Genomic DNA, 24,075 nt, shown 5'->3' with positions numbered 1-24,075 from the left:
TAATTTCTGTCGTTATTTTTTTAATCTAAAGATTAGTGATGGCCCCTCCTGCCAGTTGGCAATTTAAGTAGTTACTTTATATATAAAGATTAGTGATGGACACTCCGCCCTGTTGGTAATGTCAGTACTTACTTTTGTTATCTAGTGATGGACCGTCCAGCTTGTTGGTAATTCGAGTAGTGACTATTTATATAAAGATTACTGATGGACACTCCTCCCTGTTGGTAATTTCAAGGGTTACTTTTTATATAAAGATTAGTGATGGGCCCTCATGCCTCTTGGTAATTTCAGTCGTTACATTTTATATATAAAGATTACTAATGGGACCTTCATCCCTGGTGGTAATTTCAGTAGTTTCTTTTTACATAAAGATTAGTGATGGGCCCTCCGACCTGTTGGTAATTTGAGTTGTTACTTTTTATATAAACATTAGTGATGAACCCCTCTACCCGTTGTTAATTTCAGTGGTTACTATTTATACAAAAATAATTGATGGACACTCCTCCCTGTTGTTAATTTGACTTGTTACTTTTTATATAAAGATGAGCGATGGATCCTCCAGCCTGTTTGTAATTTCAGTAGTTACTTTTTATATAAAGATTAGTGATAGACACTCCTACCTGGTGGTAATTTCAGTGGTTACTTTTTATATAAAGATAAGTGATGGATCCTCCTCCCTGTTGGACATTTCAGTAGTTTATTCTTTTACAAATATTAGAGATGGACCCGCCTACCAGTGGGTAATTCCAGGAGTTACTTTCTTTAAACAGATCACCGATGGAACTTACAACCTGTTATAATTTCAGATGGACCTTCCTACCTGTTATAATTTCAGTCGTTGCTTTTTATTTAAAGATTAGTGATGGACCCTCCTGCCTTTTGGTAATTTCTATAGTTTCTTTTTTAATAATGATTCGTGATGGACCAGACCAACTGTTGCAGATGTCAGTAGTTACTTCGGTTATCCAACGATTCATGATGGACCCTCCTGCCTTTTGGTAATTTCAGTAGTTACTTTTTATATAAAGATTAGTGATGGACCCTCCTACCTGCTGGTAATTTCAGTTGTTACTTCTTTTATAAAGATTAGTGATGGGAACTCCTGCTTTTTTGTAATTTCAGTAGTTAGTTTTTAAAAAGGTTTGTGATGTGACCACCTGCCTGTTGGTAATTTCAGTAGTTACTATTTTATGCAAAGATTCGTGTTGCACCCTCCTCCGTGGTGTAATTTCAGTTGTTACTTTCATTATAAAGATTAGTGATTTTGCCTCCTGCCTGGTGGTAATTTCAGTAGTTACTTTTTATATAAAAGTATTAGTGATGGACAATCCTACCTGGTGGAAATTTCAGTCCTTACTCTTTTATCTAAAGATAAGTGATGGACCCTCCAGCCTCTTGGCAATTTCAGTAGTTACTTTTTAAATAAAGATTAGTGATGGACGCTCCTACCTGTTGGTAATTTTAGTAGTTACTTTTTAAATAAAGATTAGTGATGGACACTCATCCCTGTTGGTAATTTCAGTAGTTTCTTTTTGATGAAGATTAATGATGGACCCTACTGCCTGTTTGTAATTTCATTAGTTAATTTTATATAAAGATTAGTGAGGAAACTCATCCCTGTTGGTAATTTCAGTGTTTTTTTTAAAGATTAGTGATGGACACTGGTACCTGTTGTTAATTTCAGTCGTTACTTTTTATATAAAGATTAATGATGGACCTTCCTACCTGTTAGAATTTCAGTAGTTGCTTTTTATATATAGATTAGTGATGGACCCTCTTGCATTTTAGTAATTTCTGTAGTTTCTTTTATCATAATGATTCGTGATGGACCCTCCTACCTGATGGAAAATTGAATTGTTACTGCCTTTTTGTAATTTCAGTGGTTAGCTTTGTTCTTAAAAAAGGTTAGTGATGGGACCTCCTGCCTGTTGGTAATTTCAGTAGTTATTTTGTATGTAAAGATTAGTGATGGAAACTCCTTCCTGTTGGTAATTTCAGTGGTTACTTTTTATACAAAGATTAGTGATCGGCACTCCTACCTGTTGGTAATTTCAGTAGTTACTGTTGTTATCTGAAGATTAGTGATGGACCCTTCTGCCTGTTGGTGATGTCACTAGTTACTTTTGTTATCTAAAGATTCGTGATGGACCCTCCTACCTGTTGGAAAATTGACTTGTTACTTTTAATATAAAGATTTGTGCTGGACCCTCCTTCCTGTTGATAATTACAGTAGTTGTTTTTTATATAAAGATTCGTGATGTACTCTCCTACCTGCTGGTAATTTCAATAGTTACTTTTGTATGTAAAGTTTAGTGATGGTCCCTCCTACCCGTTGGTAATTTGAGTAGTTACTTTTTTATAAAGATTAGTGATGGGATCTCATGCCTATTCGTAATTTCTGTTGTTACTTTTAGTATAAATATTAGTTATTCATCCTCCTGCCTTTTTGTAATTTCAGTAGTCAGTTTTTAAAAATTGGTTGGTGATGGAATCTCCAATCTCTTGGTAATTTCAGTAATTACTTTTTGTATAAAGATGAGTGATGGACCCTCCGACATGTTGTTAATTTCAGTAGTATCTTTTTCTGTAAAGTTTAATGATGGACACTCCTACCTGGTGGTAATTTCAGTCGTTATTTTTTATGTAAATTTATTGATGGACCCTCCTACCTGTTGGTAATTTGAGCAGTTACTTTTTTTTATAAAGATTAGTGATGGGACCTCCTGCCTATTAGTAATTTATGTTGTTACTTTTAGTATAAATATTAACGATTGATCCTCCTGCCTTTTTGTAAATTCAGTAGTTATTTTTTTTAAAAAGGTTGGTGATGGAACCTCCAATCTGTTGGTAATTTCAGTTATTACTTTTTACATAAAGATGAGTGATGGACCCTCCTAGCTGTTGTTAATTTCTTTCGATAATTTTTATAAAAAGGTTACCTGTTGGTAATTTGACTTGTTACTTTTTATAAAAAAGATTAGTGATGGACCCTCCTACCTGGTGGTAATTTGTGTCGTTAATCCTTTCTAATATTAGTGATGGACCCTCCTGCCCGTTGGTAATTTCAGTAGTGACTTCTTCTTTAACGATTAGTGATTGACCCTCCTCCCTGTCGATAAATTCAGGAGTTACTTTTTACATAAAGATTAGTGATGGACCCTCCTACCTGGTGGTAATTTCAGGAGTTACTTTTTTATATAAAATTTAGTAATGGACGCTCCTACCTGTTAGTAATTTCAGTCGTTTCTTTTTTATAAAGATTCGTGATTGACCCACCTCCTTTTTCGTAATTTGAGTTGTAACTTTTTATATAAAGATTACTGAACCCTCATACCTGTTTGGTAATTTCAGTAGTTTATTTTTTGTATCAAAAGTAACAACTCAAATTATCAACAGTTAGGAGGGCCCATCACTATAAAATTAGTGATGGGCCCTCCGAACTGTTCGTAATTTGAGTTGTTACTTTTTATATAAAGATTAGTAATAGCCCCTTCTCTCTGTTGGTAATTTTTGTAGTTAATTTTCATGAAAAGATTAGTGATGTACACTTCTACCTGGTGGTATTTTCAGTAGTTATTTGTTTAGGTAAAGATTAGTGATCGGACTTCCTACCTGTTGGTAATTTCAGTACTAACGTTTGTATGTGGAGATGAGTGATGGACCCTCCAACCTGGTTGTAAATTCAATAGTTACTTTCATATAAAGATTAGTGCTGGGACCCTCATACCTGCTGGTAAATTGACTTGTTACTTTTTTATATAAAGATTAGTGATGGACCCTCCTACCTGGTGGTAATTTCAGGATTTACTTTTTGTATAAAAAATAGTGATGGACCCTCCGACCTGGTGGTAATTTCAGTAGTTATTTTTACATGAAGATTGGTGATGGACCCTCCTACCTGTTGGTAATTTCAGTTGTTACTTTTTTTTACACAGATTTGTGATGGGACCTCCAACCTGGTGGTAATTTCAGTAGTTACTTTTTATATAAATATAAGTGATGGACACTCCTCCCTGTTGGTAATTTCAGTAGTCACTTTTCATGTAAAGGTTAGTGATTAACCCTCCTACCTGTTGATTATTTCAGTAGTTACCTTTTATATAAATATTCGTGATGGACCCTCCTACCTGTTGCTAATTTGAGTTGTTATTTTTTGAAAAAAGATCTGTGATGCGCCCTCCTAACTGTAGGTAATTTGAGTTGTTATTTTTTATATAACGTGTATTGATGGACTCTCCTCCCTGTTGATAATTTCAGTATTTACTTTTTCTATAAAGGTTAGTGATTGACCCTCCTACAGGTTGGTAATTTCAGTCGTTAATTTTTGTATAAAGATTAGTGCTGGGGCCCTGCAAGTTTATTGACGTTTTTCCACCTCTCGCACGGAACCATATATTCATACTGATGTCCTCAATATGTTGTAAACAGGAACATTTCTCTGTGTTCTGTGAAAACCCAGGCCCTGTTTTAAAGATACCTGATCACATTTCTCATGATTCTGACTTTCCAAACGTGTTTGGAATGATTTCGAGATTGACAGACGTAACACACAATCTGAATGTCAATTCAATGGAATGTTGACCCGTTCTCGTTTTACTTTTTAAGATCAAGTTACTCTTCAAAACCTCCTTCCATTTTCCTGCTAATAACTTTTCACTGTTTCATAAATCTTCTGTTCCTGCTCCAACAGTTTTATTAATTCCACTCAGTGCTGTGGCCCTCCTACCTGTTGATATTAAAAGTAACTACTCAAATTACCGGTTTCCCTTTAAAACATTCTGGAAGTTTGTTTCTCTCCAAAGGGAGCGGCCTCTTTTTATTTAGTTGAGCCAGTTCAACACCGTCACGAACATATTTCAGCAAAAACAGAAGTCCCTGCTCCATTCTCCCACCTAATTCGCATTAAACTAATCAATTATAATTGATCAGGAACAAGTTTTGGCTCCGATTTTGCTCCTGTCCTGTGATTGGATGGCGTTCAGTCCAGCCTCGTGTAACCATAGGCTGATTTCCCAGGTGTCCGGCAGAGAGCGATAATCGGCCATTGCGAATCTGTTAACCCTTTACTGAGCTGAACTTTGTGTTCGATCAGTCTTTGATCAGTGCACCGGGAACCAAACGGTTCAGTAATTAAAAAGAGCCAGTGTCATAGTTTTAAAAATGCAAATAGAGTGAGAAAGGCCAGTTTCCCACCCCTGTTTACTGAATATCAAATTCTAACATGAGGAGGAGGCACATCTGGACTAAGATGGTGCAAATCTCCAGAGTTCGTGTTCCTGCTTTCTCTCCCGTAATCGCTTTAAAATGTGCCTGTGGGGAGATTGGTGGGGTCCATGAAGGGATAAGCACTGAAATTCCCAGTGTAAAATACCCGGCCTTCAGTCAGTGCCTGAGCGAACAATTAGTGAATTGTTCCATCCGCGAGGAATGGAGAGCTCCCTCCGCCGGAGAACATATCTAACAGCGGGAAATCGGCTTTAGAAAAGAGGAAGGGGCAGAAAAAGTTAATTTAAATCAAATTGACACGACTTGAACCTTACCTTGATCCCGCAAGTATTTTCCGCCTCGCAATGTCCGTGTAGATTTGACAAATTATATCCTTGTTATTTCAATGTAATCAATCGACTGTAAGTTCTTTGCATTATTTTAGCAGTTCACAACTTCAGAATTTGATCTGATCCTTGTTATGTGAGATTCAGAGCTCCGCCCCCTGTGAAAGCTGCTGCCAGACATCAGGATGGATTTCAACACAAACATTCCTCATGTGTTTCAGAACAGGGAGCGGCCTTTCTGGTGGAATCAAATCGAACCGGGTTGACAATTCGCTGCCACGTCATTTGTGAACAAAGATGGTGATAAATTTTACTTTTTCTCTTCTTGTTAAAGAGAAGTTCAGTAAAACAGATATTTGGTGAGAAATAAATAGTTACATTTGCATCAGGGACATTGTTCACTGAAGTCCCATCGATTTTCTGATGTTGGCGCTTTCAATCCTGTGGCCAAGAGCCAGTGTTTCGTCAGTGAGCAGAGGAGAGGCGATTTCTGCAAGTGAGGATATTAACCATTAAACCGCCGAATTAAACTATTGCGAAGCATCAATCAGATCAATCACTGGGGGAATGGACAGTATGGGTAAATGTTGGGTTTATATATCATTAATACATTGTTACATGAACAGCGTGGTTAAATGGTGGGTTTATATATCATTAGATACACGGCCAAATGGACAGTGTGGGTAAATGCTGAGTTTATATATCATTAAATACACTGTTAAATGGACAGTGAGGTAAATGATGGGTTTATATTTCATTAAATCCTCTGTTAAATGGGCAGTGTGGTAAGTGGTGGATTTATATATTGTTAAATACGCGGCTAAATGGACATTTTCTTAAATGGTGGGTTTATATATCATTTAATACAATGTTAAATGGAGAGTGTGGGTAAATGTTGGGTTTATATATCATTAAATACACTGATAAATGGACACTGTGTGTAAATGGTTGTCTTATGTATCATTAAATACACTGTTAAATGGACAGTGTGGGTAAATGGTGGGTTTATATATCATTAAATACAATGTTAAATGCAGTGTGGATAAATGGTGGGTTTATATATCATTAAATACAATGTTAAATGGACACTGTGGGTAAATGGTGGGTTTATATATAATTAAATCCACTGTTTAATACACATTGTGGGTAAATGGTGGGTTTATATCATATTAAATACACTGTTAAATGGACAGTGTGGGTAAATGGTGGGATTATTTATCATTAAATGCAGTGTTAAATGGGCAGTTTAGGTCAATGCTGTGAATTTTCACATTAAATACACTATTAAATGGACAGTGTGGGTAAATGTTAGGTTGATAAAGCGTTTAATACACTGTTAAATGGACGGTTTTGGTAAATGGTGGGTTTGCGTGGAGTCAGGGTGTGTTAATTGAAATTTCTAAAATGATAAAAGGATTCAATAGAGAATTACATAGAATTACATAGAACATATGACATTGTAACAGGCCATTCGGCCCAACATGTCCATACGACACACGAGACTCCACCCCCTACTTCTTCAATCCCGACCACCATATCCTTATATTCCTTTATCCGTCGCTTGTTTATCTAAGTTTCGTAAATGCATCTATGCTCGTCGCTTCAACCATTCTCTGGGTGAAAAATTTCTGCTGAATTCCCTATTGGATTTACCCCCAGAACCCTCTGCTCCTCTACCAGATTTGGACACTTATTATCCAAGCAGTTTGTGGCCCCCTTATTTTACCTACTAAAATGTAATACCTCACACTCATTAGGTACAGATAATGCATTTCGTCTGATGGAGGAGTCCAGAACAAGGGGACACAATATTAAAATTAGCACTCGGCCGTTCAGGAGTGAAATCTGGACGCACTTTTTTTCACACAAAGTTTACTGGAAATGTGGAATTCCCTCCTCCAAAAGGTTGTGGATTCTGGGTCAACTGAAATTTTCACGGTTGATAGCGGCAGATTTCTTTTGTTCACGGTGTGAAACGATGTATCATAATAGGTACATCACAGGAGTCCTTTCGGCCCATGATGCCTGTGCTGGCTCTTTGAAAGAGCTTTCCAATTAGTCCATTTTCCATGCTCTTTCCCCAAAGCCCTGTTAATTTTTCCTTCAAGTTTTTATCCAATTCCCCTTTGAAATTTACTGTTGAATCTCTCTTTTTGCCCCTCTTATTTCCACCTTTTTTTTATAGATCTCCTCTGTTCCTTCTGTATTCAGCCTGGTTCACTCCTGTATTATAAACCTTACATTCGTCATAAGCCTCAGTTTTCTGTTTCATTTTAATATCTCTCTCTTTAGTCATCCAGGGAGCTCCAGCTTTGGATTCCCTTCCTTTCCCCCTCGTTAGGATGTGTCTGCACTGTGCCCGAACCAAGTAGGCTCTGACTGGCTGTTTTTTATTTAAGGCAGAGCTCCATCGGTTCTGAACTTCGCAGAATTCCAGGGGAGTAAAGATCAGATAATCGGTGCAAGAGAATCGAAGGTAAACGTTGTTAAATATAGTTTTGTAAACACTCCCATTGTTCCACCCTGTGTCCAGTCAGAATTAAACAGTGAAACCCCGAAACCAACCTGCGATTTTATTACGTGGCCGGTTAAAAGTTCAGTACAAGAGATTCTGTATCTGTAGATTTTAAATACTAATTCCTGAAATTGATGCTTTTTGTATCTGCCGAGATGCTGAACTGATGTGTCCAGGATTCTGGATCGCAATTCACCTCCCCCCACCCCCAAACCCACGTTATCATAAGAATCTTGTGCAGTCGATAAACAGAGAGACAGGTCAGGACATCGCAATCTCTGGCGCCGTTTGGGAGTCTCCGCCTCTGCCGGGCGAGTCCCAGCAGTTCTCCCGCACCCACCTGGCAGGACAAGGCAATACTTGCACAGAAGGTTGTTTTTTAATATGTGTGTTTGACAGTGCAGTCCTTCTAACTCATCTGCTTTAACCGCAGCAATGCACAAACACAGCCTGCCGGCTCCGGGCATTTTATTGGTGCATTTTGAAGTACCCCTTCTACCGTGTTCTGGATTGTGCCGAGATTGCCTGAATTTACCCGCTACTCGGGGACAAGATTATGTACTGGGTTGTTCCTGTCCGTCATTACTTTCCTTTAATTCCTGTCGTCACTTGTTCAATGCATTATTTACCAACATTATCAGGAAAGATTTAACAGGCTGTGGCTCTGTTCTCTTTTAAGTTGAAGACGGAGAGGTGACCTGATTGAGGTCTTTAATATACGGAAGGAGTTCCATAGGTCCGACCGAGAGAGGATGCTACCAATTGAGGGCGGTCCAAAACTAGAGGCCATGAATATAAGATAGTTACTAATGACACCAAGATATAATTCAGGAGAGACATCTTATAGAATAGCGAGAAAGTGCAATTCGCTACCACGTGGAATGGTTGAGGCGAAAAGTGCAGATGCATTTAAGGGGAAGGTAGATAAATACACGAGGGGGCTAGAAATAGAAAGATAAGTTGATCGGGTGCGATGCAATAGTGTGGGACAACGCTAGTGTTGAGCATAAATACAGTCAAAGATCTGTTGGGACAAATGGGCTGTTCCTGAGCTGTAAAATGCTATGTAATTCAATTAATATTTTTATTACACCAGCTCTTTCATCAACACAGATGCAGTCAGTAATAACAACCCTATATTGAGCAGGGATACTGTCAGAATTAGCAGCCCTATAATGAGCAGGGATACTGTCAGTAAAAACAGCCCTATAATGAGCAGGGATACTGTCAGTATTATCAGCCCTATAACGAGCAGGGATACTCTCAGTAAAAACAGGCCTATAATGAGCAGGGATACTGTCAGAATTATCAGCCCTATAATGAGCAGGGATACTCTCAGTAATAACTGCCCTATAATGAGTAGGGATACTGTCAGTAATAACAGCCCAATATAGAGCAGGGATACTCTCAGTAATAACAGCGCTATATTGAGCACAGATACAGTCAATAATATCAAAGCTATATTGAGCACAGGTACAGTCAGTAATATCAGCTCTATGATCAATACAGGTAATCTCAGAAGTATAAGCTGTATACTGTCAGTTGTATCATCTCTATAATCAACACAGATACTGTCAGTAAAATCAGCTCTATAATCAATACAGATCCTGTCAGTATATCAGCTCTATAATCAATATAGATACTCTCAGTAATATCAGCTCTATAATCAGTACAGACACTGTCATCAATATCATCTCTATAATCAGTACAAATACTGTCATTAATATCAGCCCTGTAATCAGTACATACACTGTCAGCAATATCATCCTTACTGTCATTAAGAGCAGTTCTAAAATGAGTACAGATACTGTCAGTAATATCATCGTTGTAATCAATACCGATACTCTCATTAATATCAGCTCTATAATCAGTAGAGATACTGACATTAATATCAGATCTGTAATCAACACATGTCCGTAATATCGGCTCTATAATTAATACCGATACTGTCAGTAATATCAGCACTTTTTAGTTTCACAATTGCTATGCTGAGATATGAACTCACGATCCGAGCGCTGTTCTATTACCAATAGGCTTGCTCTTTGAAACAGTCTCGAATCGCCAACATGCCACATTCATTCGCCACATTATATTAGGGACTCTGAGGTCGCTCTGATGCTCAGACTCGGGATAACAACACCTCCCCCCACACCCCGGTTTTCGTGCATTCGGGTGGTTTCTTTCCCACATAAACCGGGTAAGAAGAATCCAATCCATTTGAACCCCAGATCCCCACTCCTCATAAAGAGTAGAGTGGATTAAACCTCCTCCCGCACTGAGGGGCCAATCAGAGATTTATGAATCCATTCTCATCCCACACTTGGAGGCCAATCAGAGACCCGCACTTTCCAGCAGCCACCGGGAACCCTGGGTGTTGTCACTCCCCCAAACGCAGAAGCAGAGGAGACAGAGGGGCATTCTGGGAGAAGTCAGCTCAGTCACCTCAACTGAACAGTGGGTAGCAGAAGAAGCCCTTCAGTGACTACCAGGAGGAAAAGCATCCAGCAAAGGAGACAGAGGGGCATTCTGGGAGAAGAGGGCTCAGTCACCTCCACTGAACAGTGGGTAGCAGAAGAACTGGAATCGAGGAGCAGTTAAACCCGAAACACAACACTTGTGTTTCCCTCCCTCCTCCTCCAACCAAAAAAAAGAGGCACTGTGAGGAGGGCAAGCAAGTTGACTCGGAGGAGGATCGAGCTACTGCAGCTGCTGGAGGCACGAAGTCACAGCCAACAGGTAAATGATTGGCTGGTGACTGGTAAGCTGTTTTTCTTTCCTTTTTTATTTGACATTGTAGTTGTTGTTAAGCTAATTTAAGGTTTACGTCATGGCAGGAGATCCCAGACCCGTGTCATGTTCCTCTTGTGGGATGTGGGAATTCAGGGATCCTTCCTGTGTCCCTGATTCCTTCACCTGCGGGAAGTGTGTCCAGCTGCAGCTACTGTTTGACCGCTTGACGGCACTGGAGCTGCGGATGGACTCACTTTGGGGAATCCACGATGCTGAGGAAGACGTGGATAGCACGTTCAGTGAGTTGGTCACACCACAGATAAAAATTACTGAGGGAGATAGTGAATGGTTGACCAACAGACGTAGGAAGGCAGTGCAGGGGTCCCCTGCGGTCATCTCCCTCCAATACAGGTATACCGTTTTGGATACTGTTGGGAGAGATGGCTCACCAGGAGAAGGTGACAGCGGCCAGGTTCATGGCACTGTGGCTGGCTCTGCTGCACTGGAGGGCAGGAAAAAGAGTGGCAGAGCTATAGTGATAGGGGACTCGATTGTAAGGGGAATAGACAGGCAACCGAGACTCCTGGATGGTATGTTGCCTCCCTGGAGCAAGGGTCAGGGATGTCTCGGAGCGGCGGCAGGACATTCTGGAGGGGGAGGGTGAACAGCCAGTTGTCGTGGTGCATATAGTTACCAATGATATAGGTAAAACACGGCATGAGGTCCGACAAGCTGAATTTAGGGAGTTAGGAGTTAAAGTAAAAAGTAGGACCTCAAAGGTAGCAATCTCAGGACTGCTCCCAGTGCCACGGGCTAGTCAGAGTAGGAAAGACAGGATAGCTGGGATGAATACGTGGCTTGAGAGATGGTGCAAGAGGGAGGAATTCAAATTCCTGGGCCATTGCAACCGGTTCTGGGGGAGGTGGGACCAGTACAAATTGGATGGTCTGCATCTGGGCATGAGTGGAACAAATGTCCTAGGGGGAGTGTTTGCTAGTGCTGTTCGGGAGGGTTTAAACTAATGTGGCAGGGGGATGGGAGCCGATGCAGGAAGTCAGTGGGAAGTAAAGTGGTGACAGAAACAAAAGGCAATAAGGGAGAGTGTACGAAACATGACCGGACAGATGGTCTAAGAAAGCAGGGCAAAGACCAATGGAAGTCTAAATTAAACAGCATTTATTTCAATGCAAGAAGTCTGATGGGCAAGGCAGATGAACTCAGGGCATGGATGGGTACATGGGACTGGGATGTTATCGCTATTACTGAAACATGGCTAAGGGAGGGGCAGGACTGGCAGCTCAATGTTCCAGGGTACAGATGCTATAGGAAAGATAGAGCAGGAGGTAAGAGAGGAGGGGGAGTTGCGTTCTTGATTAGCGAGAACATCACGGCAGTAGTGAGAGGGGATATATCCGAGCGTTCGCCCACTGAGTCTATATGTGTAGAAATGAAAAATAAGAAGGGAGAGATCACTTTGATAGGATTGTACGACAGACTCCCAAATAGTCAACGGGAAATTGGGGAGCAAATATGTAAGGAGATTACAGACAGCTGCAAGAAAAATAGGGTGGTAATAGTAGGGAACTTTAACTTTCCCAACATTGACTGGGACAGCCATAGCATTATGGGCTTGGATGGAGAGAAATTTGTTGAGTGTATTCAGGAGGAATTTCTCATTCAGGATGTGGATTGCCCGACTAGGGAGGGGGCAAAACTTGACCACCTCTTGGGAAATACGGAAGGGCAGGTGACAGAAGTGTTAGTGAGGGATCACTTTGGGACCAGTGATCATAATTCCATTAGTTTTAAGATAGCTATGGAGAATGATAGGTCTGGCCCAAAAGTTAAATTCTAAATTGGGGAAAGGCCAATTTTATTGGTATTAGACAGGAACTTTCAGAAGTTGACTGGGAGAGTCTGTTGTCAGGCAAAGGGACGTCTGGTAAGTGGGAGGCTTTCAAAAGTGTGTTAACCAGGGTTCAGGGTAAGCACATTCCTTATAAAGTGAAGGGCAAGGCTGGTAGAAGTAGAGAACCTTGGATGACTCGGGAGATTGAGGCCCTGGTCAAAAAGAAGAAGGAGGCATATGACATGCATAGGCAGCTGGGATCAAGTGGATCCCTTGAAGAGTATAGAGATTGCCGGAGTAGAATTAAGAGAGAAATCAGGAGGGCAAAAAGGGGACATGAGATTGCTTTGGCAGATAAGGCAAAGGAGAATCCAAAGAGCTTCTACAAATACATAAAGGGTAAAAGAGTAACGAGGGAGAGAGTAGGTCCTCTTAAGGATCAACAAGAAATAGGTGAGATCCTGAATGAATATTTCACATCGGTATTTACGGTTGAGAAAGGCATGGATGTTAGGGAACTTGGGGAAATAAATAGTGATGTCTTGAGGAGTGTAAATATTACAGAGAGGGAGGTGCTGGAAGTCTTAACGCGCACCAAGGTAGATAAATCTCCAGGACCTGATGAAATGTATCCCAGGACGTTATGGGAGGTTAGGGAGGAAATTGCGGGTACCCAAGCAGAGATAGTTGAATCATCGACAACTACAGGTGAGGTGCCTGAAGATTGCAGGGGAGCAAATGTTGTGCCTTTGCTTAAGAAGGGCGGCAGGGAAAAGCCTGGGAACGACAGACCGGTGAGCCTGACATCTGTTGTGGGTAAGTTGTTAGAGGGTATTCTGAGAGACAGGATCTACAGGCATTTGGAGAGGCAGGGACTGATTAGAAACAGTCAGCATGGTTTTGAGAGAGGAAAATCATGTCTCACGAATTTGATTGAGTTTTTTGAAGGGGTAACCAAGAAGATAGATGAGGGCTGTGCAGTAGACGTGGTCTACATGGACTTTAGCAAAGCCTTTGACAAGGTACCGCATGGTAGGTTGTTACGTAAGGTTAAATCTCACGGGATCCAAGGTGAGGTAGCCAATTGGATACAAAATTGGCTTGACGACAGAAGACAGAGGGTGGTTGTAGAGGTTTGTTTTTCAGACTGGAGGCCTACCAGCGGTGTGCCTCAGGGATCGGTGCTGGGTCCGCTGTTATTTGTTATTTATATTAATGATTTGGATGAGAATTTAGGAGGCATGGTTAGTAAGTTTGCAGATGACACCAAGATTGGTGGCATTGTGGACAGTGAAGAAGGTTATCTAGGATTGCAACGGGATCTTGATAAATTGGGCCAGTGGGCCGATGAATGGCAGATGGAGTTTAATTTAGATAAATGTGAGGTGATGCATTTTGGTACATCGAATCAGACCAGGACCTGCTCCGTTCATGGTAGGGCGTTGGGGAGAGTTATAGAACAAAGGGATCTAGGAGTACAGGTTCATAGCTCCTTGAAAATGGAGTCACAGGTGGATAGGGTGGTGAAGAAGGCATTCGGCATGCTTGGTTTCATTGGTCAGAACATTGAATACAGGAGTTGGGATGTCTTGTTGAAGTTGTACAAGACATTAGTAAGGCCACACTTGGAATACTGTGTACAGTTCTGGTCAGCCTATTATAGAAAGGATATTATTAAACTAGAAAGAGTGCAGAAAAGATTTACTAGGATGCTACCGGGACTTGATGGTTTGACTTGTAGGGAGAGGTTAGATAGACTGGGACTTTTTCCCCTGGAGAGTAGGAGGTTAAGGGGTGATCTTATAGAAGTCTATAAAATAATGAGGGGCACAGATAAGGTAGATAGTCAAAATCTTTTCCCAAAGGTAGGGGAGTCTATAACGAGGGGACATAGATTTAAGGTGAGAGCGGAGAGATACAAAAGGGTCCAGAGGGGCAATTCTTTCACTCAAAGTGTGGTGAGTGTCTGGAACGAGCTGCCAGAGGCAGTAGTAGAGGCGGGTACAATTTTGTCTTTTAAAAAGCGTTTGGACAGTTACATGTGTAAGATGGGTATAGAGTGATATGGGCCAAGTGCAGGCAATTGGGACTAGCTTAGTGGTATAAACTGGGCGACATGGACATGTTGGGCCGAAGGGCCTGTTTCCATGTTGTAAACTTCTATAACACTGAGTCCGATTGTCAGCGTCTCACTGCAGCCCAGACTGAGACCCACCCTGGGACCTTCCTGTCTGTACATTTGTCCACTGTCCCACTGCAGCCCAGACTGAGCCCCACCCTGAGGCCTTCCTGTCTGTACATTTACTCAGTGTCCCACTGTAGCCCAGACTTAGCCCCACCCTGGGCCCTTCTGTACATTGAGTGTCCCATTGCAGCCCAGACTGAAAACCGCCATGGGCACTTTATTTCTGTTCATTGACCCACTGTCCCACTGAAGACCAGGCTGAGTCCTACCCTGATCCCTTCCTGTATGTACATTGACCCAGTGTCTCATTGCAGCCCAGATTGTATCCTGCCCTGATCCCATCCTGTCTGTAGATTGACAAAATCCCCATTAGGGAATATTGAGCCCCGGATATCCTGCAGAATCAGCGCTGTGGGACCGGGTGACTGAGTCTCATGATCCTGTCGCTGCGCCTCTGACTTCACAATGGGAGACAACGCTCGCTCAGCTCGAGCTTAAAACCTGGAGCGCGGCCCGTGAATGGGGAGGGACAGAGAATCGGGCAAAATGATCAAGGACTGAGAGCACATCGCTTTTAAACAGAGACAGAATGATCCGGGACTGATCGCTCACCGCTTTTAAACAGGGACAGAATGATCCGGGACTGATCGCTCACCCCTTTTAAACAGAGACAGAATGATCCGGGACTGATCGCTCACCCCTTTTAAACAGAGACAGAATGATCCGGGACTGATCGCTCACCCCTTTTAAACAGGGACAGAATGATCCGGGACTGACAGCACATCCCTTTTAAACGGAGACAGAATGATCCGGGACTGACAGCACATCCCTTTTAAACAGGGACAGCATGATCCGGGAGTGACAGCACGCCCCTCTTAAAGAGACACAGAATGAACCGGGACTGACAGCACATCCCTTTTAAACAGACAAAGAATGATCCGGGACTGACAGCACACCCCTTTTGAACAGACACAGAATGACCCGGGATTGGTTAAAGGAAAGAAACAGAAAGTCGGGATAAACGGGCCATTGTCAGGTTGGCAGGGTGTTACTGGTGGGGTGTCGCAGGGGTCAGTGCTTGGGCCTCAGCGATTTACAATCTATATTGATGAATTAGTTGAAGGGACAGTGTAAAATGTCCAAGTTCGCTGACGATACAAAGCGAGGTTGGAAAGTAATTTGTGAGGAGGACACAAAGAGTCTGTGAAAGGATATAGACAGATTAAGTGAGTGGACAAGACGGTGATAGTTGTGGCATAATGTGTGGAAATGTGAGGATATTCACTTTGGAAGGAAGGATAGAAAAACAGAATATTTTAAAATGGTGGAAGACTATTAAATGTTGGTGTTCACAGAGAATTGGGTGTCCTTGTATAAGAAACTCAAAAATGTAGTATGCAGCTAGAGCAGTTAATTCGGAGAGCAAATGGCATTTTGGCCTTTATTGCAAGGGGGTTCGAGTACAAGAGGAGGGAAGAATTACTACAGCTGTACACGGCTTTAGTGAGACCTCACCTGAAGTATTGCGTCCAGTTTTGGTCTCCTTATCTAAGGACGGGTATGCTTGCCTTGGAGGCGGTGCAACGAGGGTTCACTAGCTTAATTCCTGGGATGAGAGGGTTGTCCTATGAGAAGAGATTGAGCAGATTGGGCCTGTACTCTCTGGAGTTTAGAAGAATGATAGTGATCTAATTGAAACATATAAGATTATGATGGGGCTTGACAGGTTAGATGCTGAGAGATTGATTCCCCTAAATGGAGATTCTAAAACTAGGTTGCATAGTCTCAGGATAAGGGGTCGGCCAATCAAGACTGAGATGAGGATGAATTTCTTCACGCAGAGTGTTTTGAATCTTTGGACCTCTCCACCCCAGAGGGCTGTGGATGATGAGTCATTGAATATATTCAAGGCTGAGATCGATAGATTTTTTGAATTGTGATCAAATTCCCTCCTATCTCCTCTCTGACTTCATTTAACAGCCTCGGGTGCGTTATTTCTCAGTGACTTATCCACCTCGGCAATTAAATTCAGATCCCAATCCTTTTCTACAGTTATATCGAAATATGGTCCCACATGCTCCACTGTTACAACAACATTTTCACATCTGCCATCACTTTTAGAAACTAAAGGAAATGTGTTGTTTCTCCCCAAAACCTCATCCATCACAGCCCAATCTTATAGATACTAGATCACATCTCTCATCAATCTAACTTTCCAAATGTGTTTGGAATGATTTGTAGATTCACAGACATAACACACAATCTGAACTCCAATTCATTGGACTGTTGACCTGTTCTCGTTTTTCTTTGCTTTTAATATTAAGTTACGTCTTCTGTCACGACTTCAAAACCTCCTTCCTTTTTCCTGCTCATACATTTTCACTATTTCACAAATCTTTTGTTCCTGCTCCAACAGTTTTATTATTTCCACTCTCTCGTCTCAGATCCGGATATTTCACACGATCCAGTCCTATCAGGTGAAACCCTCCCACTGCTCTATATACCCAGTCTGTTAAACCGTTGTAGTTTGTCGGTTCAGTTCGTAACCGTCCCTCCACTTCGTCCTGAACTAACCCTGTGGTCTAAAAAACATGAACCCTTCCCTCCAGTTCCATCCCTGCAGCCGGACATTGACCTGCCTCATATTGTCCTCCTTTCGCAGCCCAGCGCAAAACAATCCAGAGATCACCACGTTAAGGCCTAGTTTTTCAGTCTAGAGCTCAAATGTTAATATTCCCTCTCTTAACGGAGCTCTTTCCTTGTTATTGGTTCCGGCCATGACTATTTTCCGCTCTGCTTTCCTTCCCAGAGAGTGTCCCACCTGTTCCAGGAAGTTCTTCGCTCTGACACCAGGAAGGTAACTTACTAATTGGGACTGCATAGAGCTGCCGATGAATTTGTTTATTCGCCTGACTATCGCTCTCCTATTCATGTGCCCAACTTGCCTCTCACACATGCCCCTACTCCCTGGTTTCACACTATTATTCAGAAGGACCATCCTGCGTCGCTGTCGCTATCCACCTTACAGTCGAAACACCAGATATCTATTGGACAGTTCCAGCACTGAGCTCCCTCCACCTATGACTGCACTGGCCCACTAGATGTTCACTCACTTCCCCCTATCCACACAGTATCTGCTCGGTTTCCTCTTCCTGAGTGAGCTGTAGGTTCTTGCTCGTGATCAGTACCCTTTATCAGGATATAATTGATATTGTAAAGGTTGATCTGAACCTACCGGTGACTATTCTCATTCTTGTTGATGAAGTTGGATCTTCTCCCCTGTTTGGACCTTCAGCCATGGTGGTGACAGGCGTTCCAAGATTCTGCTGCTCTGTAATAAATATATTAATAGGAGGGTTAGACGGAAATATTAAGATGAGAAGGATAAAACGTCGCCTTGTCGCGATATCAAGTCCCTACTCCCCCATCAGCACAACAATTGTTAGCTCTGGGATCGAGCATTTCCCGACTGTTACCAACAATTCTCCACATCAGGTGCGGCACAGACAGCTGGCCAGGGAAAACCAATGAGTCCCGCAGACCTCCACAACCAGTTCCAGACGGCCGAGATTCTGCACTGGGAGCACCCATTGGTAAGATTTAGTCTCCGTGCAGGACAGCACCAGACTTATCCCTGAGCTGGTGAATATTCCGAAGAGCAATATGGAGCGAGGTGATGAGTTCAATGATTCTTCACTCGGTGTTACCCAGTCTGACGCTATTGTATTATTTTATTCACAGATTTGTTGCAATTTTTTGATTTGTTGAGTTTTGATATTAAATTCTGGCATTTTATGAACCTGATATCTACCTACATACACAATACGGAGCTGGGTGTGATTTCTCTGCTCTCTGTGGGTAGTGACGTTGTCCGTGTGTTCATGGAGATGTGTTTTGGTTGGTGCTTCTATTTGAATATATTTACCATATCTCTCACGGTATCAGCACCTGACTAACGTTTGCCGATGACACAAAGATTGGTGGCATTGTAAGCAGTGTAGATGAAAACATGAAATTACAAAGCGATATTGATAGAATAGGTGAATGGGCAAAACTGTGGCAAATGGAATTCAATGTAGACAAATGTGAGATCATTCACTTTGGATCAAGAATGGATAGAAGAGGGTACTTTCTAAATGGTAAAATGTTAAAAACAGTGGATGCCCAAAGGGACCTCGGGGTTCAGGTGCATAGACCATTGCAGTGTCATGATCAGGTGCAGAAAATAATCAATAAGGCTCATGGAATGCTGGCCTTTATATGTCGAGGACTGGAGTACAAGGGGGCAGAGGTCATGCTGCAGCTATACAAAACTCTGGTCAGACCGCACCTGGAGTACTGTGAACAGTTCTGGGCACCGCACCTTCGGAAGGACATGTTGGCTTTGGAGGGAGTGCAGCGTAGGTTTACTGGAATGATACCCAGACTTCAAGGGTTAAGTTACGAGGAGAGATTACACAAATTGGGGTTGTATTCTCTAGAGTTTCGAAGATTAAGGGGTGATCAGTTCGAAGTTTATCAGATATTAAGGGGAACGGATGGGGTGGATGGAGAGAAACTATTTCTGCTGGTTGGGGAATCTTGGAGGTGGGGGCACAGTCTAAAAATTAGAGCCAGACCTTTCAGGAGCGAGATTAGAAAACGTTTCTACCACAAAGGGTGGTAGAAGATTGGAACTCTCTTCTGCAAACGGCAATTGACACTAGCTCAATTGCTAAATTTAAATGTGAGATATATAGCTTTTTGGCAATCAAAAGTATTAAGGGATATGGGCCAAAGGCGGTTATATGGAGTTGGATCACAGATCAGCCATGGTATTATCAAATGGCGGAGCAGTCACGAGGGGCTGAATGGCCGACTCCTGTTCCTGTTTTTCCTATGTTTCCGAATTTTACACCGTTCAATAAAATTAACACTAATGTATAATGTTATCAATCGTGTAATCTTAAACTGGTGCTGCACAGTTATCTTTGGATTATCTTTAGGGGTCTTACAATCTCAAAAACCACCACAAATATATAAGTTGTCGATTTGAGGGCTGTTTTACAATCATAATTCTCCATTGTGTGTGTGTCTCTCTCTGTATGCGCAAAGGCAAGAGCAACAAATTAAACTATCAGTCCCGGTGCTTGCCTTTCCACACTGTCGGAATGTAAAAGCGATTCATCTCGGTCAGTAAATTTCTATAAACTATAGTTGAAGTTTTCTCCAGCATAAATGTGCAGCCAAGATTGAGACCTTGTAAGATGCAGTTATCTGTTGTTTCAGTCACGCTCACACTAGTGTAATAAACGGACAACAGCAACAAAAACTTACATTTACACCTACACTAATTACATTAGTTTAATCAAATACAAGATTCTTTTGAGCAGTTACTTCCTTTTTTATATAAAGCCTAGAGATCGGGCCCTAAAACCTGTTGGTAATTTGAATGGTTACTTTTTATGTAAAGATTAGTGATGGACCCTCCGACCTGTTGGGAATTTCAGTAGCTATTTTTTCTGAAGATTAGTGATGGGCCCACCAACCCGTTGGTAATTTGAGTTGTTAGTTTTATTTAAAGATTAGTGTTGGACACTCCCACCTGTTGGTAATTTCAGTGGTTAATTTCTTTATAAAGACTTGAGATGGACCCTCCTTCCTGATTGTAATTGGAATTGTTACCTTTTCGATAAAAATTAGTGGTGAGGCCCTGCTACCTGTTTGAAATTTATGTCGTTACTTTTTATACAAAAAATACTGATGGACCCTCCTACCTGTTGGTAATTTAGATTGTTACTTTTTATATAAAGATTAGTGATGGATCCTCGTGCCTGTTGCTAATTACAGTAGTGACTTTTTATATAAAGATTAGTGATGGACACTCCTGCCTTTTGGTAAGTTTTTTTTATGAGGACTAGTGATGAGGACTCCAAACTGTATATATTGGAAGTAACTACTCAAATTATCAAAATTAACGATCAGGAACCTCCTTTCTCTGTGAAAGATGGTTTCAGCCCTGAAGCTGTTTCTCTTTAAAACAGTCCTGCAGTTTACTTCTGCCTAAAGGGAGAGGCCTCTTTTTCTTCAGTTGAGCAAATCTAACTACCAGCATCCTCAATAACTTATTTTTCGAAAAAAGGTGAAGTCCTTGCTCCATTCTCCCACCTAATTCGCATTAAACTAATTAATTATAATTAATCAGGAGCAAGTTTTGTCTCCGATTTTGTTCCTATCCTGTGATTGGATGGCGTTCAGTCCGGCCTCGGGTCAGCTGAGGCTGATTTCCCAGGTGTCCGGCAGAGAGCGATAATCGGCCATTGCGAATGTGTTAACCCTTTACTGAGCTGAACTGTGTGTTCGATCAGTCTTTGATCAGTTGAATACAAGTATGCCGGGCACATAATGGTTCAGTGAGTAAGAAGAGCCAGTTTCACAGTTACAAGTAAATGCACATAGAGTGAGAAAGGCCAGTTTCCCACTCCTGTTTACTGAATATCAAATTCTAACATGGGGAGGAAACACCGCTGGACTAGGATGGTGTAAATCTCCAGAGTTCGTGTTCCTGCTATCTGTCCTGTAACCGCTTTAAAATGTGTCTGAGCGGAGATTGGTGGGGTCCAAGAAGGTATAAGCCCTGAAATTCTAGGTGTAAAGTAGCCACCCTTCAGTCAGTGTTTGAACGAACAATTAGTGAATTATTCAATCCGCGAGGAATGGAGAGCTCCCGACGCCGGGGAACATATCTGACCGCGGGAAATCGACTTTAGAAAAGAGGAAGGGGCAGAAGAACTTAATTAAAATGCAAATTGACATTACATTAACATTACCTTGATCCCGTCTCTCAATGTCCGTGTAGATTTCACAAATTATTCCCTTGTTATTTCATTACACCCAATCGAGTACAAGTTCCTTGCTTTATTTTAGCAGTTCACAACTTGGGAATTTGATCTGATCCTTGGTATGTGAAATTCAGAGCTCCGCCTTCTGTGAAAGCTGCTGCCAGACATCAGGATGGATTTCAACACAAACATTCCTCATTTGTTTCAGAACAGGGAGCGGCCTTTCTGGTGGAATCAAATCGAAGCGGGCGAACAATTCGCTGCAACGTCAATTGTGAACAAAGTCAGTTATAAATATTACGTTTTCAAATTTGGTTCCAGGGAAGTTCAGTAAAGCAGATACATGGTTGGAAATAAATTGTTACATTTGCATCAGGGACATTGTTTGCTGAAAATCCCATCGATTTTCGGATGTTTGCGCTTTCAACCCTGGGGCCAAGAGCCAGTGTTTCGTCAGTGAGCTGAGGACAGGCTGTTTCTGTAAGTGAGGACATTAACCGTTAAACTTCCGAATTAAACTCTTGTTGAGTATCAATCACCTCAATCACTGGGGGAACGAGTACTGACATTCCACAGTTACATTTATCAGAGTAAATATTCAGCAGATACAACAGTGACATTGTTAATTCCGGAAAGGACCATTCCTGGACTGTGATTGGTATAAGGATTGGATTTCCCCCATTTTCAGAGGGTTCACAGACAGAATACAAAAACAACTCCACGGGTTGGAAGTGTCCAAAGAGAGAAAGTATGTGAGCACAGACTGTGGTGATAATTCCGAGGGACGGATTGTTGTGATCAATCCCAGGGACAGATTGTGGTGATAATTCCGAGGGACGTATTGTTGTGATCAATCCCAGGAAAATATTGTGGTGATAATCCCGACGGACGGATTATTGTGAACAATTGTCGAAACGGATTGCTGTGATAAATCCTAGGGACAGATTGTGGTGATAATCCCGAGGGACTGATTGTTGTGATCAATCCTAGGGACAGATTGTGGTGATAATTAAATACTCTGTTAAGTGGACAGTTTGGGTAAATGGTGGGTTTATATCTCATTAAGTACACTGTTAAATGGACAGTGTGGGTTAATGTTGAGTTAATATATCATCAAATACAATTTTCAATAGACAGTACTGGTAAATGGTGGGATTATATATCATTAAATACACTGTGAAATGGACAGTGTGGGTAAATAATGGGTTTTTATATCATTAAATGCACTGTTAAATGGACAGTGTGAGTAATTGGTGAGTTTATCTATCATTAAATACACTGTTAAATGGACAGTGTTTGTAAATGGTGGGTTTATATATCATTAAATACACTGTTGAATGGACAGTGTGGGTAAATGGTGTGTTTATATATCATTAAATGCACTGTTAAATAGACAGTGTGGGTAAATGGTGGGTTTCGATACAATTAAATACAATGTTAAATGGACTGACAGTCCCTGTACTGATTATCTAGCTGATACTGCTGACAGTATAAGTTTTGCTTATAGAGCTTATGCTTCTGAGATTACCTGTATTGATCATAGAGCTGATATTACTGACAGTATCTGTATTAATTGTAGAGCTGATATTATGAACAGTATCTAATCTGAATATAGAGCTGGTATTCCTGGCCTTATCTCTGCTGATTTTACATGTGATATTACTGAACGTACCTGCACTGATTATGGAGCCGATATTACTGACAGTACTTGTATTTATTATAGAGCTGATATTACTGATCATATCTGCACTGATTATAGAACTGATATTAATGACAGTACTTTTATTGATTGTCGAGCTGATATTACTGAAAGTATCTGTCCTGATTGTTTAGAGCTTAATAGTGAGAGTATTTTGATGCTTATAGGGTTGTTATACTGAAAATGTCTGTTTTGATTATGGAACTGATATTACTGACTGTATCTGTGCTAATATGACGCTGTTATTACTGACTGTATCTCTGCTCAATATAGCGCTGATATTACTGACAGTATCTGCGCTAATATGTCGCGGTTACTAACTGTATCTCGGCTCAATATAGCACTGATATTACTGACTGTATCTGTGCTCAAAATAGCCCTGCTTTACTGACTGTATCCCTGTTCAATATAGGGCTGATTATTCTGACAGTATCCCTGCTCAATATTGAGCTGTTACTACTGACTGTATCTGTGTTGATGAAAGAGCTGGTGTAATAAAAACATTCATTGAATGACTTAGAATTGTCCAGCTCAAGAACAGCCCATTTTTCCCACATGTCTTTGCCTGGATTTATGCTCCACACGAGCGTCCTCCCGCACGATTTCATCGCACCTTATCAACTTATCTTTCTATTTCTAGCCCCCTCGTGTATTTATCTACCTTTCCCTGAAATGCATCTTAACTTTTCGCCTCAACCGTTCCATGTGCTGGAGAATTGCACAT

At 41.4% G+C, this 24,075-nt stretch overlaps 1 protein-coding gene across 11 annotated transcripts in view; it reads right to left on the bottom strand.

Moving 5' to 3' along the window:
- The window catches only part of LOC137312967 (probable G-protein coupled receptor 139), a 109,833-nt gene that overhangs the window by 71,498 nt on the left and 14,260 nt on the right, over nt 1-24,075 (bottom strand). For 7 of the 11 annotated variants that reach the window (XR_010960983.1, XM_067979328.1, XM_067979330.1 and 4 more), the window contains exons 3-5: nt 21,641-22,130; nt 18,067-18,162; nt 5,541-6,042 (exon numbers count right to left, since the gene is read on the bottom strand). The gene's annotated coding sequence lies outside the window, so the exon portion shown is untranslated. Of the gene's footprint in view, nt 1-2,039; nt 2,158-5,540; nt 6,043-18,066; nt 18,163-21,640; nt 22,131-24,075 lie in introns of all 11 variants that reach the window. The other 4 variants (XM_067979332.1, XM_067979331.1, XM_067979333.1 and 1 more) reach the window with 3 other exon arrangements.

This window comes from Heptranchias perlo, unplaced genomic scaffold (genome assembly GCF_035084215.1).
Source record: "Heptranchias perlo isolate sHepPer1 unplaced genomic scaffold, sHepPer1.hap1 HAP1_SCAFFOLD_44, whole genome shotgun sequence".
Classification (NCBI taxonomy): Eukaryota; Metazoa; Chordata; class Chondrichthyes; order Hexanchiformes; family Hexanchidae; genus Heptranchias; species Heptranchias perlo.
The sequence above is the reverse complement of the archived record's forward strand: the minus strand, read 5'-3'. Positions and strand labels throughout refer to the sequence as shown.